The sequence below is a fragment of the Martes martes genome (genome assembly GCF_963455335.1).
Source record: "Martes martes genome assembly, chromosome: Y".
NCBI classification, from domain to species: domain Eukaryota; kingdom Metazoa; phylum Chordata; class Mammalia; order Carnivora; family Mustelidae; genus Martes; species Martes martes.
In genome coordinates, this window is record NC_137907.1 from 5,251,314 (window position 1) to 5,269,003 (window position 17,690).

General features: G+C 42.3%; 1 long non-coding RNA gene across 1 annotated transcript; it reads left to right on the forward strand.

The window, feature by feature from the left end:
* The first annotated feature begins 128 nt into the window (after positions 1-128).
* On the forward strand, positions 129-12,530 carry LOC308337814. Its single transcript, XR_013966341.1, has 3 exons — positions 129-262; positions 10,464-10,613; positions 11,440-12,530. It is a non-coding gene; the product is annotated as an uncharacterized lncRNA (long non-coding RNA).
* The last annotated feature ends 5,160 nt before the right edge of the window (positions 12,531-17,690 follow it).

Below are 17,690 nucleotides of genomic sequence, written 5' to 3' on the forward strand. Positions count from 1 at the left end.
AGTTTAGATCTCTTCTTAGGAAGGCAGGTGCCAGGTGTTCTATTTCTGTTTCCAGCGTGTTGGCCTGGTCGGTAAATAGCACAGAGGTCTCATTTCTATTTCTGGTTGAGCTATTTTTACCCTGAGCTGAATCAGAGGAGACATGAGTCAGTGCTATAGCCACCAGGAGAATTGGGTGTTGGAGGGCAGACTGAACCCCCATATCTCAGTGACTTATGGCAAGAGGTGGCACAAGAGAGTCCACAGCTCTAAAAAGAAAAGGGTGAGTCGGTGTTTCATTGGGTTAATCATAAGGTTCTTGGTTTTGGATCAGTTCATGTTCTTTATCCTGAGACTGAGTTCCTCACAGGACTGAGCACATAGGGCGGTGTCTGCTTGAGGATTCTGTCTCTCCCTCTGCTTTTCCCCACTCTCTCCATGCCTCCCTCTCAAATCTGTCAATCAACCAATCAATTAATAGACCTTTAAGGAAAAAAAAAAGTTTCTTGGCATCCATATAAAGAATTGAAGTAAATGATGTCTGAACTGATATTATCTCAGGCCACTTCGTGAGCTGAGTACTGATAGGACCACCCTGCATGAATGGTATCTTGGTATCTTGGTATCATGGTAATCACAGCTTTGTAGTAAAGCTTGAAATCAGGTAAAACGATGCCCCCAGCTTTGTTTTTCTTTTTCACCATTTCCTTAGCAATTCAGGGTCTCTTCTGATTCTATACAAATTTTAGGATTATTTGCTCCAGCTGTTTGAAAAATATTGGTGGAATTTTGATCAGAATTGCATTAACAGTATAGATTGCTCTAGGCAGTATAGACATTTTTAAAATGTTTATTCTTCTGATCCAATAGCATGGAACGGTCTTCCATCATTTTGTGTCTTCTTCAATTCCTTTCGTGAGTGTTCTGTAGTTCCTCGAGTACAGATCATTTACCTCTTTGGTTAGGTTTATTCCCAGGAATCTTATGGTTCTTGGTGCTATAGTAAATGGAATCGATTCTCTAATTTCCCTTTGTGCATTTTCATTGTCATTTTATAGGAAATGTACTGATTTCTGTACATTGACTTTGTACCCTGCCACATTACTGAATTGCTATATGAGTTCTAGTAGTTTGGGAATGGAGTTTTTTGGGTTTTCCATATAAAGTATCATATCATCTGCGAAGAGAGAGAATTTGACTTCTTCATTACCAATTTGGATACCTTTTATTTCTCTTTGTTGTCTGATTGCTGTTTCTAGGACTTCTAATAGTATGTTGAAAAAAAGTGGTGAGAATTGGCATCCTTGTCATGTTCCTGATCTCAACGGGAAGGCTGTGAGCTTTTTCCCATTGAGGATGATATTGGCTGTGGGTCTTTCATAGACAGATTTGATGAAGTTCAGGAATGTGCCTTCTATCCCTATACTTTGAAGTGTTTTAATTAGGAACGGATGCTGGATTTTGTTAAATGCTTTTTCTGCATCAATTGAGAGGACCATGTGGTTCTTCTCTCTTCTTGATTTGTTCTATCACAATGATTGATTTGGAATGTTGAATCACCATTGCACCCAGGGAGGAATCCCACCTGGTCATGATGGATAATCTTTTTAATGTGCTGATGGATCCTGTTTGCTAGGATCTTGTTGAGAATCTTAGCATCCATATTCATCAGTGATATTGGTCTGAAATTCTCCTTTTTGGTGGTGTCTTTGCCTGGTTTGGGGATCAAGGTAAGGCTGGCTTCATAAAAGGAGTCTGGAAGTCTTCCTTCTGCTTCAATTTTTTGAAACAGCTTCAGGAGAATAGGTGTTATTTCTCCTTTGAAAGTTTGGTAGAATTCCACAGAGAATCTGTCAGGACATGGGCTCTTGTTTTTTGGGCGGCTTATGATCACTGCTTCAATCTCGTTACTAGATATTGGTCTATTCCGGGTGTCAGTTTCTTCCTGGTTCAATTTTGGGAGTTTATAGTTTTCCAGGAATGCATCCATTTCATCTAGGTTGCTTAACTTATTGGCATATAACTGTTGATAATAACTTCTGATGATTGTTTCTATTTCCCTGGTGTTAGTTGTGATCTCTCCCTTTTCATTCATAATTTTATTGATTTGGGCTTTCTCTCTGTTCTTTTGGATTAGTGTGGCCAGTGGTTTATCTATCTTATTGATTCTTTCAGAAAACCAGCTTCTAGTTTCATTGATACGTTCTACTGTATCTGTGGTTTCTACCTCATTGATCTCTGCTCTAATCTTGATTATTTCCCTTCTTGTGTGTTTTTGTTTTTGATTCACCAGTTCTTTAAGTCGTAGAGAGAGCTGGTGTATTCTGGATTTTTCATTTCTTTTTGAGGGAGGCTTGGATGGCTATGTATTTCCGCCGTAGGACCGCCTTTGCTGTGTCCCATAGATTTTGGAGTGAAGTGTCTCTATTCTCATTGGTTTGCATAAATTGTTTAAGTTCTTCTTTGATCTCCTGGTTGATCCAAACATTCTTAAGTAATGTGATCTTTAGCTTCCAGGTGTTTGAGTTCCTTCTGAACTTTTCCTTGGGATTGAGCTCCAGTTTCAAAGCATTGTGATCTGAGAATATGCAGAGAATAATTTCAGTATTCTATTATCGGTTGAGCCCTGATTTGTGACCCAGTATGTGGTCTATTCTGGAAGTTCCATGTGCACTTGAGAGCATGAGCATTCTGTTGTTTTAGGGTGGAATGTTCTGTGTGTGTGTGTGTGTGTGTGTGTGTGTGTGTGTGTGTGTGTGTATATATATATATATATTTCATCTTTTCCATTGTGTCATTCAAAGCTCTTGTTTCTTTATTGATTTTCTGCTTGGATGATCTATTACTGAAAGAGGTGTGTTAAGATCTCCTACTATTAACGTATTCATATTAATATGACTCTTTATCTTGGTTAATAGTTTTCTTATGTAATTGGCTGTTCCCATATTGGGGGCATAGATATTTACAATTGTTAGATCATCTTGGTGGATAGTCCCTTTAAAAATTACATAGTGTCTTTCTGTATCACTGACTATAGTCTTTAGTATAAAATCTAATTTATCTGACATGAGAATCACTACCCCAGTCTTCTTCTGAGGCCCATTGGCATGAAAGATGTTTCTCCATCCCTTCACTTTCAGTCTGGATGTATCTTTAGGTTCGGAATGAGTCTCTTGTAGATAACATATGGATGGTCCTGTCGTTTTATCCAATCGGCAACCCTCTGTCGTTTTATGGGCACATTTAGGCCATTCACGTTGAGAGTGATTATTGAGAGATACGTTTTTATTGACATCGTGTTACCTTTGAAGTCATTGTTTCTATAGATTGTCTCCATATATTTATGTTCAATGATATTCTTAGGATTTTTCTTCTTTTATAGAACCCCCCTTAATATTTCTTGTAGTGTCAGCTTGGTGGTCGCATACTCTTTTAAGCCTTGCTGTTCTTGGAAATTCTTTCTCTTTCCATCCACTTTGAATGTCAGTCTTGCTGGATAAAGTATTCTTGGCCACATGTTCTTCTCATTTAGTGCCCTGAGTATATCTTGCCAGCCCTTTCTGGCTTGCCAGGTTTCTGTGGACAGATCTGACATTATTCTGATGGGCTTTCCTCTGTATGTAAGGATCTTCTTTGTCCTAGCTGCTTTCAGGAGAGCCTGTCTACAACTATGATTCCTCATTCTTACTATCAGGTGTCTTGAGGACTTTTGAGATTCTATAATCTCGGGTGGAGACAGTTTTGCCTCTAGTACATGAACGCTGGTTCCATTCACGAGATTGGGAAAATTTTCATGGAGAATTTGTTCCACTATATCTTCTAGACTTCTTTCTTTCTCCTCCCCTTCAGGGATTCCAATAATTCTGACGTTGGAACATCTCATGGCATCATTTATTTCCCTGATTCTGTTTTTTTGTGGCTTCTAAGCTGTTTGTTCCAGGCTTCCTCCTGATCCTTTCTCTCTATCTGTTTGTCCTCCAGATCACTAATTCTCTCTTCTGTCTCAGTTACCCCAGCTTTGAGAGAATTTATATTAGATTGGAACTCATTGAGAACTTTGTGAACATCATCACTGATGGCTTTCAGTTCTGCACTAACATTGTGAACGTCTTCCCTGGTGGCTTTCAGTTCTGCCCTTATCAATTCCATTTTGTCATCCATGGCTTTCTCTAAACTAGCTACTGCCTGGATAATTGTTAGCCTGAATTCCCTTTCTGACATATTGTCTATGTCGATAGCCATTAGCTCTGTTGCAGAAGGCCCAGCCTCTGAATTTTTCTTCTGTTGGCATTCCTCCTCCTAGTCATTTTGGTGAGAGATGGCTGAATGGATGTAGCTGGATAAATCAACCGTAGTGCCATCGAGGTGCACCCTGGAATGCTTCTGAGCAATCAAGAGTCCCCACCCAAATGAAAGAAAAAAGAAATAAATAAAAAAGAAAAAAAGAGAGGGGGGAAGAAAGATAAAATAAAAGAGAAGTCTCAGCTCAAATGGGCCCCAAGGTAATATTTATGAAGTATACAAACAAAAACAGACAAGCAAATAGGCTGATAAAAGTTGATGACAAGAGATATGCAAAACAAAAAAAAAGAACCTCATCAAAAAGAATTTGAAGTATAATATTTATATACTACCAGGACAAACACAAATGCACAGAAACACTGGCAGAAGAAAAAGATAGGAGAGTGGCTATAAATTCTGAGTGTGGGTAAGGAAGTTTATTTTAATTCTTCCTGGATGTATCTTGATATCCTTGTTAAAGGATTGAACTTTCCTAAGATAAAGGGGGATTAAAAATTGGTTTACCTATAGGGGTAGCATTGATTCGGGAAAGGGGATTACCTTGAAGTTTAACTCTATATGAATATTAAAAAATAAAAATAAAAAAACTAAACTAAAATAAAATAAAATAAAATTTAAAGAAATTTAAAAAATAGAAAAGGAAAAGAAAAACATGGGTATATGTATCAAAAAGTTCAAGTTTAAAGGTTATTATGGATTTTGATGTACTGGACTTCTCACTGTGATGGTAAATAGGTTAAAAATTATGTATAAAAAAATGAACCAGAATAATGGGTACAAATTAAAAATAAAAGTTGTATCTATGAAGTAGTGGTGGTGGTTCTCTTGCCTTTTTTTTTTTTTTTCCGGTAGGCTTTCTGGGCAAGGGCCTGCCGTGTTGGTTTTCAGGCAGTGTTTCCTGAGTTAAGTCCTCCAGCCCCCCTCAAGGGTGTGGACTCTGAGGAAACCGGTTTTTCAGGCTTTTGTTCTCTGGAGGTTTTTGGTTTGTTTGTTCATTTGTTTTCTCTCGCCTTGACAGCTTTTGATGGTTTTTAGAGGTTCAGAGGAAAGCAAACTGCACCCAGACCTCCCTCTCAGAGAGAGAATCCTCAGTCTGTTCCCCTCTGTGTGCTACAGAGCACATAAATTCCACCTTGGCCGCTGGCAGAGCACGTTCCCAGTCGCGGTCTCTGTGGACGCAGGAACTCCTGCTTGTACCCAAAACCAGACAGCAGCGTCTGTCTGGGCAGCTCCAGACCATCAGAGAGGTCCCAAGCAGTGATAGCACACTGAGATTTGCCCACTGGCCTGGGCTAGTGGTGCTCAGACTTTCCAGGTCTGAAAGCACCGGGTTGGGGCCTGCACTGTGGGGCGGGACTCAGACTCATAGCACTGCGTGCAGAATGCAAAAAGGCTGTGGTCCTACTGGCTGTCGAGGCTCCCAGCCCCTAATGGGACCAGAACCCCACATGCTCTCAGGCGTGCTGGCGGATCAGGGACCAAGACCTGGTGTCCCCTCCGCACTCTTTCTGGCTCAGCGCCAGGGGTGGCTGTCCTTGGTCTGGGGACTTAAGCCCCTGTCCCTAACTGCCCCGATTCCCACCATTTTCCCCCATGATCCTTTGCTCTTTTTGAGTGCTTTCAACCAGATTCCAAGTTAATGCTTGTCCCCAGTCGCAGGCCACTCTCCTATTGGGGTATTACCTTCCAAAGGTCGCTTCTGGTGGTTCCCTCCCACTTTTGTTTATCTTCCAACATCAGTCCAAGGTTCCTATTCTGCTTTACCTGCCCACTGGTCTCTTCTGCCCCCATAGAGATCCAGACATGTATAATTCAAATCTCAGGCTGATTTCATGGGTGATCGGAGTTCTTTAGTAGGTAATCTGCTCACTAGGGTACAGGTTGAAATGGCGCCTCCTCCTAGTCCTCCACCATCTTGCCAATCCTGTGATTTCTGATAACATATCCCATTCTTGAGACTGGAACACAGAGGTGTTTCAGGTGAGGGGTCTTAGGATATTAGGGTGTGAAGGATATAGGATGAAGCACTGTGCATTGGCAACAGAAGGGGATCACATCAAAGTCCTGCATCAGTAAAGGGCTCACTGGCTGTGATAAATGACTGGCCTTCTGGGATGGTGTGTAACGCAATGAGACCCCTTATCCTGGCCCTGGAGGGACCCCAATAATGTGTTCCTTCAAAACAAAAGGGCAGAGCAAGAGACATAGTACCATGGGCTAAAGGTCCCTTTGGATAAAACTCCCAGCTCACCATGATCATTTGCAAGACTTGCAGAACTTGGGGAAGAACTGTTGGGCCAATGGGGACACCTGAGAGCACGAGATAGGAAAATGCATAGTCCAGTGCAAAATGACTCTAGATAAATGAGATGAGACATGGTTTAAAGTTGCTTTAATGATATTCTTATAAATATGTGGACAATGACTCTGCTTCTGTCCAAAGCGTGGGCAGGACCATGAGGGCAAGTTTGGGAAAGAGATGGGAGGGAGATGCATGTGATTACTGGACTCTAGGAGCCCAGGCTGGCTTCTAGGAAATGAGGCCCTTTGTGCTGCATTGGCATCCTGGGAGTGGGATCTCCCAACACCTGCACTCACCTCGAGCCAGTGATGGATTCTGTTGGCAGTGTGGGGCAGCTTCTTGGCCTTCAAGGAGGTAGAGCAGGGGAGCTCATCATTCAGCTCCTGCCCCTCTCCTTTGTAGATCTCTGTAAAGACAGCACCCAGCAGCCAGGCATGAGGCCTCAGAGCGCTGTCTGGATGCCTTTGCTGGTCTTCAGACCAAGGGCACTCCATTACAGACGCACCACACCCCAGTATGCACACACCTCCATCAAGGAGATAAATGTGACACAGTTTCAGGATCTTGTACAGGCTCTGGCACATGTAAGATGCACCTCAGGAATCCTCTCTCCACCCTGCCCACAGTGACATTGGTGTGAACAAGAGGGGATCACCAGGCTATCCACTGTGCTCAACGTACTATAGCTCATGGTCAGGAAACACCACATATTCCTTGTTAGGTTCCGTGATCAAAGGAGCGAGACTGATACAAAGTGTAGGTCAAGCAAAGCTTTATTTCACACCAAGCATTGAGAATCAAACTGATTGGTAGGGGCCATCTCTTACGAAGAGACGATGATGATGACCCCGACAAGGCCAGTTCCAAGAAGGCCGCTCCAGACAAGGCCAGTCTGGATGAGGCCGCTCCAACAAGGCCGCTCCCCAGACAAGGCCACTCCCCAGACGAGGCCACTCTGGACAAGGCTGCTCCCTGGACAGGCTGCTCCCTGGAGAAGGCCACTCCCGACGAGGAAGAGGGGATGATGACTACGAGGACGACAGCCCCAATGATGCAGTCTCTGCTCCCCATGATGCTGCTCCCGACGAGGCCACTGCCGACGAGGCCGCTCCCCAGACAGGGCCACTACCCGGAATGAGGCTGCTCTGGCGAGGCCGCTCCCCAGATGGGGCCGCTGCTCTAGCGAGGCTGCTCCAACGAGGCCGCTCTCCGGACGAGGCTGCTCTGGCAAATCCACTCCCCAGACAAGGCCACTCCCCGGAAGGAGGCTGCTCTGGCAAGGCCACTCCCCAGATGAGGCTGCTCCCAACGACTCTAACAGCTCTTACTGCTCTGGTGGTCTTACTACTCCTACTAGCCTCGCAAACCAACTTTTATAGAGGCACTTTTAGCTAGGCTATACACAGGTAGCCAATGAGATTGCAATACACAGAGAAAACTGCTAGGTTACACACGGGCGGCCAATTGAATTTCAATTTACCCTAGTAGATATATGTGTGCCCCTCTGATTGGATGTCTTCACCTGGCCAGACCCGCCCTTGTATCTAGGCTTTGCAAGGAAGTTCTTCTGGGAGGGGCAAGGTCAATCTAAGTTCACTGCAACAATATGGCTCCCTCTGATTAAGTAGGCCCTTACATTCCTCTTTCCCTAAAACTCAAGAGGAAGGGATGGAGCTGTCCTTGGATGGTTCATAAAGGTGTACATTGCCTAGTCTGCTCAGTATTAAGTACCTTATGGCACCTCCTGCCAAATGCCCTAAGGTAATGGGGGCGAGATTTTGGGCCAATGTCTGCAGCATGTGAAAAGGCCAATTCCCTGGGGTTTCTGGAAGACAGACCCCTGGAAAGTAGGCAAGCAGCAAGAGAATATCTTTCCATGTCAGATTTGTCTAGCCAAGTAACCCTGATATGGACTACACTAGAACGTGGGTGCCTGGTTGCAGGGGTTCCAAGTTCTGTTGCGGTCTGTGGTCAAGGAAGTGACATCACTGCCTGGTATCCCCTACCGCAGGCCATTCCTGGTTTGACACCTGAGCAAACAGTGCTCTGGTTTGCCATCGCCTCATCCCTTTTCTGCATGCAAGGCCACATCTGTACACAGTGACACCAACACACCCCTCTCCACAGGGCCCCAGGGAAGATCTGGGTGCAGCCAGGGCCCCAGCTTCGAAACACATCTGGTTTCAGACATAACTCTCTATACTTACCTGTTTTTGACCCTAGATAAGCTATTGTGCCTGACAGGGATGGTCTTTTCTGTAAAATATGGATGATTTTAGCATGTCCTTCTACCAGGTATCCACAGCCATAGGTTGGATAATATCTATGATGTTAGAGGAGTAGTGTCACATGTAGGAAATACCTCTGGCCAAATTTCCTTCCTCCTATCAACGTCTTTGAATCTGCTACTAGTCAGATTACACCCATAGGCCCTACTGGTTTTTGTGTTTTTGTGTGCACATGCACACTTGCTTCTGTGTGCACAAATGTGTTCATCAGTGCTGACCTTCTAGAGTCCCAGAAGATGACAGCCCCACCTACAACAGGTGGGTAATAGCTTCACAAGATCTTAGACTTCTAATTTTCAATGCAAACCCTAAAGAAGGGACTGGAGCCTTGGCCATTTATGGTCAGAACGCACCCTTACCCTTAGAGACTGCCTGTCCTGAGATGCAAGCCATTACCTCCTTTCCAAAAGGTGTGATGTAGATAGGGGTCCATTCAGTTGTTGCCATAAACTAGGGTCCCTCTCAGACAAGAACATGGGGAGATGTCCCTTTTCTAGGATATCAATGGTCACCCTCAGCCTAATACCATTTCCATGTCTATAGCCACTCCCTTCTAGACAACCTTTTCCAGAGCCCTCAGCGAATGGCTAGGTGCACCAGAACTTCACCTCTGAGGGTACACAAAGAGCTGGTCTCATGCCTGGTAAGCCTTCCTACCTGTCTGATTCTGGGCAAGGCACTGACCCTGTAGGGATCATCACCTTCTCCCCTCAGGGGCTCCATTGGTGCCCCAACTCCTCTGTGTACATCCTTGTGTAACCCCCTCCTCTGAATGTGGTCTGGATATAGTGATTCAATTCTGTTCGACAGAACATGGGAACATGACCCAAAGACCTTGCTGAGATTTGGATATAAAAGCTCATTGCCCAGCCCCATTTTGAATCTGACCCATGTTCTCTCTGAGATCCTCAGACTGGAGTTCAAGCCCCTAGGTTGAACCATGACACAGACATATATATGCTTGTGGCCTAGCACTGTGGGTCAACAACAGACAGAAGAACTCGGGTTTTTGAGATGGGCTGTATCTGGCCCATGCCCCTAAGTGATCTCACGTTCTCACTGAAGCAGGTTCTACCTTTTTGTTGTCAACAGCCGCAACCTAATGAGAGACTCTGGAAGGAGACCCCGGCTAAGCACTGCTGGATTCCTGATCCCCTGAGGCCGGGAGACAGTGTTTGTGGTTTTGGCCACTGAGTGTGTGGAAATGCAGTCACACAGCACTGGGAGAAGGGCACTGATACTGTCGAACTGCCCCTGGCCTGGGCCCTCCTACGATCCCTCTCTGCTCTCTTCCTCAGCCTCCTCTGGACACCCTGGCCTCCTTTCTAACCTCCACTCTGGGAACATCGATATCTGCCTCCAATCGTCTGCTCCATGGTGTCCTCTGCCAGGCTGAATATACTCAGATTCGTGCAGGGTTGTCTCCTTCTTTTCCTGCCACAGGAATTCTCAATGTCATCTCAGGATAACCTTGTCATACCCCTCACCTGGTGGAGCTCAGGACTTAGATGTAGTCCGTTGCTCTTTTCCTGTGGAGCAATTGCTCTTTTCAATCTCATTTTTGTGTCTTGTTTGTCCATCTTCTCCTCTAGACCCTGAGCTCGTAGAAGAAGAACCTGCTTGACTGATAAGCACTGGTACCATCTGAGTGTGCAGTGCCAAGTGACTGAATGAACGGGAGACAGGATCCATCCCAACACTGACCAGCCCCATCGCTTGAGCCTCATCAATTTTGGTAATCTGTAAGTTCTTTAGTTTGGTTTTGGTTTTTTAGTTAACTCTGCCTGATGTGTGGCTCAATCTCATAACCAAGAGATCAAGTATCCTACTGACTGAGGAAGCCAGGTAACTCTTTGGTCATTTTTAAAGGTTTTTAGCTGGTAACTCTTGAAGTTCACTTGGTGATTTCAACATGTTTTAGGTATACTACATTATGCTAAATTACCAAGTAACTCCCTACATTTTGGTAGCATGTCACCACAGATTTTCCCCAATGACAGTGCTGAGCGGCTCTTCAGATTATGAGACTGAAATACTTTATGTGGTCTTTCAGGAATGCAGATTCCCCCCACCATGGGCCTTCTTACTCCCTGGGTTGTCATGCACCTCTGACGCCATCAGCACAAGAGGAAAGATGACAAAAAAATACACAAAGGAGGGTGTTTCCAGCCAGGTCTTGAAGGCCTAAGTGTACACTTTTGTGCTCAATCTTTTATTTATTTTTTCAGGGTTTTATTTCTTTATTAGAGGGTAAAGAGCACAAGCAGGTGGGGAGGGGCAGAAGGAGGAGAACCAGCGCAATGCTGAGGTGAGGAGGACAGGGTGTGGCTGATGTAGACTAGTGGAGGAGACAGCTTAGGCTACACAGAGCGAGTCTCCATCAACTGGGAGTCCAGGAGTAATGAGGACTCTCAGATCCCTGTGCCATTCACCTGCCATCAGGGGAGACCTTCCAGGGATTGCTTCATGGACTCAGAGAACATTGAGAGTTGGGAAAATTTTCCTTTATTTAGGAGGGACATGAAAATTCAATATTGGTGATGATAATTTCTCTTCTTGGACCTACAGCACCAGCCCGAGAAGAAGAACCTGAACCCCCTCAAGAGCAACCTCTAGCTCTCACTGTGGTGCCTGCGGCAGCTTCAGAGCTCAATTGGCATGGGTGGGAATAAGTTGTGCTTGTGATATGACTGTGGATAGAGCAGAGGGGCGGCACCTTCCTGAAGGAGCCTACTGCAACGTTTTTATTGACCATGAAGTGCTTGATTGAAACACATAGGAGTTGACTACTATGGGGACATTGATGGCTTTAAACTTTTCAAGTGGTGAAGTGGGGTGGAATCCCAGATGTGACAGCATGACCTCATGATCCCAGGGGTCAGAAGATGAACAGGTGGGGCCAGAATGCTTCAGAATTCCCAGATATCACTTAGAGAAAAATGGCTGAAAACCACAAAGCTAGGTCCTGGCTTTCTGCTCTGTGTTGCCCTATACTCTGAATCACAGCATGATTGGGCATCCACTTTCCTGAGAGGGGTCCAGCAAAAAACAGAAGCATGGCAAGACTTCCAACACCCTGGAGGTATGGTGGTACCTGGATCAGGTCCCACATCAGGTGCCCAGCTCCATGAGGAGTCTGCTTCTCTCTCTGACCTTCTCCCATCTCATTCTCTCTCTCAAATAAATAAATAAAATCTTTAATAACAAAAAAAAAACTGAAGTTAGAACTCAGTTCCATGCCTGAGTTAAAAATGCTTTGTCACTGGGAGCATGAAGACAGAGTTCTGACAGAAGCTGAGGAGTTAAGACTGGTGGATTTTTTTTTTCCTCTGATGGCGCACTGCAGAGCTGGGGCGCAAATTTTCAGCTTCTAGGTAGAGAGCAGGGTGCAGTGATATTCATCTCATCCATTGGTGCTGCAAGACTTCAGGGAGTAAAACAGTGCCGCCTCATACTGGAATCCAGAGCTGCTTACCCGCAGGCCTGTCTCTGCTGCTTAGGGGAGCTGCACCAGCTGGAGTCCACTTGAGGATCAGGGCAAGAGATCCCTCCCCCAGAAGACCATCACAAACAACTCACTCCTCTCAAGTGTACTGATAATAGAGGGCTGAAAAGCTTCAGAGCTTAGGGAAAACACTAAATAACATTCTTTGAATTTTAATCTTGTAGCCTTTTATTTATTTTTTCAGGTTTTTCTTATTTTTAATCTCTTTTTAAATAATTTGTATTAGAGGGAGAGTGTGGGGGAGGTGTTGGGCAGAGGCAGAGAATCTTCAAGCAGACTCCCTACTGAGCATAGAGTCCAACTCTGGGCAGGATCCCAGGGTCCAAAAGAAAAATACCTGAGCTGAAACTCAACAACTGAGCCACCTAGGCTCCCCTACAAGAGAGCTTCAAATGAGAAGAAATTCAAATTATATCAATCCTAAATACGTAAGAATAAAAAGGAAGAGTAGGAGAAGAAAGAGAAACAAGAACGACAAGAGCAGAGGAAGAGTAGTCAAGGAGTAATATGAATTTTACTAAAGTGTGACATGAGACAAAACTAGAAAGAAAGAAAGAACTGTATTAGTAGTATCTTTGCGGTATGACCAAATGTGTTTTATTTTTATTCTACATACTTGAAAAAATACTTGAAAAAATTGTTTCAATTGTATCTTTAATATTTAAAGAAAAGATGTTATATAATTTACTTTCTCAAATGTCTTAGGACTTCTGCCAGGAATTCTCCTCAACCACACTGCAACGCCAAAGGTCTTGGAGGTGATCCTCGACTGTGTTCTTGAACTTGAACCAATAATACTAGTCATTCCTGCATCATGTTTGTTTCTTTAATTGTCCTTACCACAATGATAAGTACTTACTAATTTAGTTATGTACATATTAAGTGTGGTTTTCTCTCCCATTTATCAATGCCAAAAGGCATTTTATTCCTAAGGGAGACTTTATATTTTGTAGTACATTCTGTGATTTTCTTTCTTTTACCAGATTGCTCTAGGTCATCACCAGCCCACTCGATGAGAATATACTATTTTGTTCAATCAAAACTAAACAAGAGTTTTAACCCTCCTGGTGAAAAAAGAATCTCTTCTTGCTTGGCAAAGACCTTTCCCATGTTTTAGGGGCATTGCCACTAGGGTACTTCCTATGTAACACCATTAAACTTTCCCCAGGAAACCAACCATAAGTCATGGAGTTCCTAGTTCATCCCTTCACGCTCCTTGTCTGGGCTGCATGGGCTTCTATACACAGTAAACAAACTGTCTTCTGCTTGGTATTTAGCCTTGTGTAGCTACTGCATCAGATTTGCCCAAAGTCTAGTTATGTCTCATATATTGTAAGACTTGGAAGTGGAATGTTGTCTCCTCATTGCCAATGGCGACACTTGAGACTATTGAGTGATTCAAGTATTTTCAACTTCTCCTGCTCTTTTGCTTTGACATCCATCAGGCCATGTGTAATCAGAGAACAAATATGATCACTCAAAGGAATTAGTGGCTGGTAAATATAGAACTAATCCGTCACACCTGATTCACACAGAGATTGCTTTTCTTCTTTCTCTGCATGACACGGAGCTCATCTAAATGAGAAGTACAACTGTTTTCAAAGGCAACTCCCATCACAGCTCAAAACTGTGAAATAATGACAAAAACAAATCCTTTGGTATTATCTGTTCCACCCACCTGACTTTTCATTGCACTCAAGATACCTTAATGATGCGATTGAATGTTTAATGATTTTTTATTGATTGGCCAGGGTTGCATCTTTTAGAGAAAGATCTTTGAATATTCATCACAGATAAATGATAAGCATGTGGAATTAGAAAGGATATGTTAATCAGCATTAGTGGAAAATCTACCATAGGAAAATTATTGTGATAGGTTTTATGGGAATATAAGGAAAATGTCTTAGACAGCTTGGGCTGCTATAACAAAATACCATGAACTGAGTAGCTTCTCAACAATAGAAATGAGTATCATCCTGGAGGTTTTAGGTCAGATATCAGAGTGCCAGCACGGTCAGGTTCTGGTGAGAGTCGTCTTCCACACAGCAGGTTGCTAACTGCTCATTGGAAAGCTAGCTAGCCCTCTGACCTCTTCCTATAAGGACACCAATCGTATACATGAGGGCTCACCCTTGTGACCTAATTATCTCCAAAGGCCCCAACTCCAAATACCATCTTACTGGAATTAGGATTTTAACATATGAATTTTTGAGAGGTACAAATATTCAGTCCATAACAGGTGACGAAAATTAGTTATCTCAAGAACTTCACTTTAGAGTTATAGATCATTAAGGCATAGCTCTGGAACTGTAAGCTTCAAGTTGCTTGAGGAAAATCCTACTGTATACGTCTGAGCCTGTAGCACTCAGTGTGTCTAGGAAATATGCTATATTGAGTAGAAAATAATCCCTTTTTGCAAATGGCCTTACACAAAGTAGAGAAAAGGGGAGGAAGAAAAAATATCAGAAATCAATCATGGAATGGTATGTGCAAATTGAAAGTTTAGCTAAATGTTTTTATCACTTACAGTTTCTGAGGGGCAGAGATTCATTCAACCCAGCTTTCCTTCTAGAACGGTTGGCACTCTGTGTCCCTATTACTTTGCTAAGAATATTCTCACTGAGGCTCAATTCTTGCCTCTCTGGGACCCATTATTTCCTCCATCCCCTCCATACATTCTTAGCTCAATGCCGTACTTTCCTGAGTGCTGCCTTTACATGATATTTGGATCTTATCTACCACATACCTTTATTCTCTTGCCTCAGTATCTTTTTCTGCGTTATTAATGTTTTTCCTTTCCTTTTCCCTTTTGCAACCCTAGTATGAAATGTAAAGTTCATTACCACATGAAACTTTAGAAAACACCTTTCTAGAACTATTACTCATGACATGACAGTTGGCTTTTAGCCATGGATCGTATGCAGATATTAATATACATAGGAAAAAATCAATAAGCTTCAATTTATACAAAATAAATGAAATAGAACAATATTTGAAAGAAAGATCCACAGTATCACAAGAATGTGCCTGGTGCCTGTATCATTTGCAAATGATTGATCCCGATAGTAACTAGAAGTGCCATAAGTTTAGAAAAGAAAGACATGTCTCTGGATTAGTCTAGAACAGTCTCATGGATTATCAATAACCATTGTTAGATTATGAAGATAGATAGAATTTAGAAAGTGAAAAAGATTGGGTAGGTTGTTCTATAGGAAGGTAATCTGTGGTTAACGATGGGTGCATAAATGTATTATAAGTGGAGCTCCACTAAAAATAATAGTGCATATGTAGCTGAGGTCTAATTCCACCGGGATCTGGGTCTTGATCTCATTACTACCCTCCATGTTTTCTGTATGAATGCCTTGACAGTGTATAGAAAATGTGTACGTGTGTGTGTGTGTGTATCTATACACTAATAAGTTTCTCACATATATAGTAAGATACTGTTCCATTGTGTGCCTCTGTCTCCACTACAGAGACTGGATTCAAGTGCAAAGTAATAAAAGTATAGAGAATGGAATATTACTATAGTAAAGGATATGCTTTCAAATATACTCCAAATAACACTGATAGGGGTTTAGAGGAAATCTCATTTCATTTGCTAACTTTTTAAATGCAGGTCAAGTGTATAAACTGTCTCCTGAGAAGAAAACAATATGCTGAGTAAGACTGAGTGAGAATAGCCAACACTAGAGAGGAAATAATCACCCTTCTCTTCACTTTTTGTGTTTAACAATGATGTGAAGGCTAAGTGTTTAGCCTAAGTAAGGTGTTGATTGAAGTCATTGGCATGGCAATATAAACATGAAATGGTGTGCTTGCCTACATTGTCATTTATAGCTGTTTTTCTGGAGATTATATATCTTTTTTTGTGGGGGCAAGCATACCATTTCATGTTATATATATGTATATGTGTGTGTGCATATATATATATAATCGGATAGATCAATGCAAAGTACTGAAAGCTCCCATGAAAAATAATATCACCAGCCATATATATATAGTGAGAGAAGTGAGAGAAGATCTCATTGAGAGACAAAGGGAATAGATCCAGGAGAAAGAAGGAGGGAAAAAAAGATAAATCTTCCTCTAAACCCTTGCTTCTGGGCTCTAGAAATTTTCATAGCTTCATGCTTTCTGCAGAAGACTTGCAGAAAATAAGTTTGATCAAAGAATAAACTACCAATCGTAACCCAAGAAAAATGTCATTATTATCCTTTTACATAAATAAACAAAACGTCTGTAGAGGTCAAGCCTCAAAGACAGCAAGAGAAGCAGAATCAATATCATCAGGGATGATAAGTCCTTTTCAAGAAGGCCTTCCTCTCAGACGAAGGGATGCAATCTTCCTGTCTCTCTTGCTACTAGTATATAGTGCTATAGGGAATACAGATTTCCATATCTGGAAATTCTTCTTTTCACATGAAGAATTGAAAGCACACATCATCCCTTCATCTTGTTTTCAATGATCCTTGAGATAATGAGTGGACATTATAGTTTTCTGCAATAACCATAATATGAGTTCCTTTTTGCCTCTGACCTAGAGGAAGCCCATTTCATGAAATAAATACTAACCTAGAAGCCATAACAGTCTAGGTTCAAGCCTTATGTTGTCTCTTAATTCTATGACCCTGGAGAGCCACTCATCAACTTTAACTTTAGTTTCCATCCCTGAGAAAGAGAACGATAATACTTATGTTCTAGAATGATGAGAAGCTTAAGTGAAATTGATGTGTATGGACAATACTTTTAAAAAGTTTTAGGTGTTGTTATTATAAGATCAATACATTAATCATATTTTTTAAAAAATTAAACCTGATATATTTCAAATTTTTTAGAATTGGTGACTCCTTAAAAAATACTTTTGAATAATGAATGCTGTAATTGCAGATCATTTCCATCGTTTTAAAAAGTTTGAGTATGTTGCCCCAACCCGGTAAAGTGATTTTAATTATCAGTCAATGAGATGAACCAAAACACATGATAAAATAATTACATGGATAACTCTGCCTCTCAGATAAAAATATGCCAGTGGCCTCAGAGCACTCTATTACAGGAAATGATGTAACCTTAGCAAGGCTTTTCTTGAAATATAAATAGACACGTTGAATTTATACTTGATATGTAATCTCATTACCACAGTAATGACAACTAATAATTCTAATAAGTCTACCAGACTGAGTTGTGAAGTTACAAAGATAGCATGTCACTGGGAAAACAGCAGGAGTCTTAGAACCAGACATCCGTGGTTTCCATACGTGAGTTATTTAACATCAGGCATGTTATTGACCTTTATGTCTGGAAGGGAATGCCA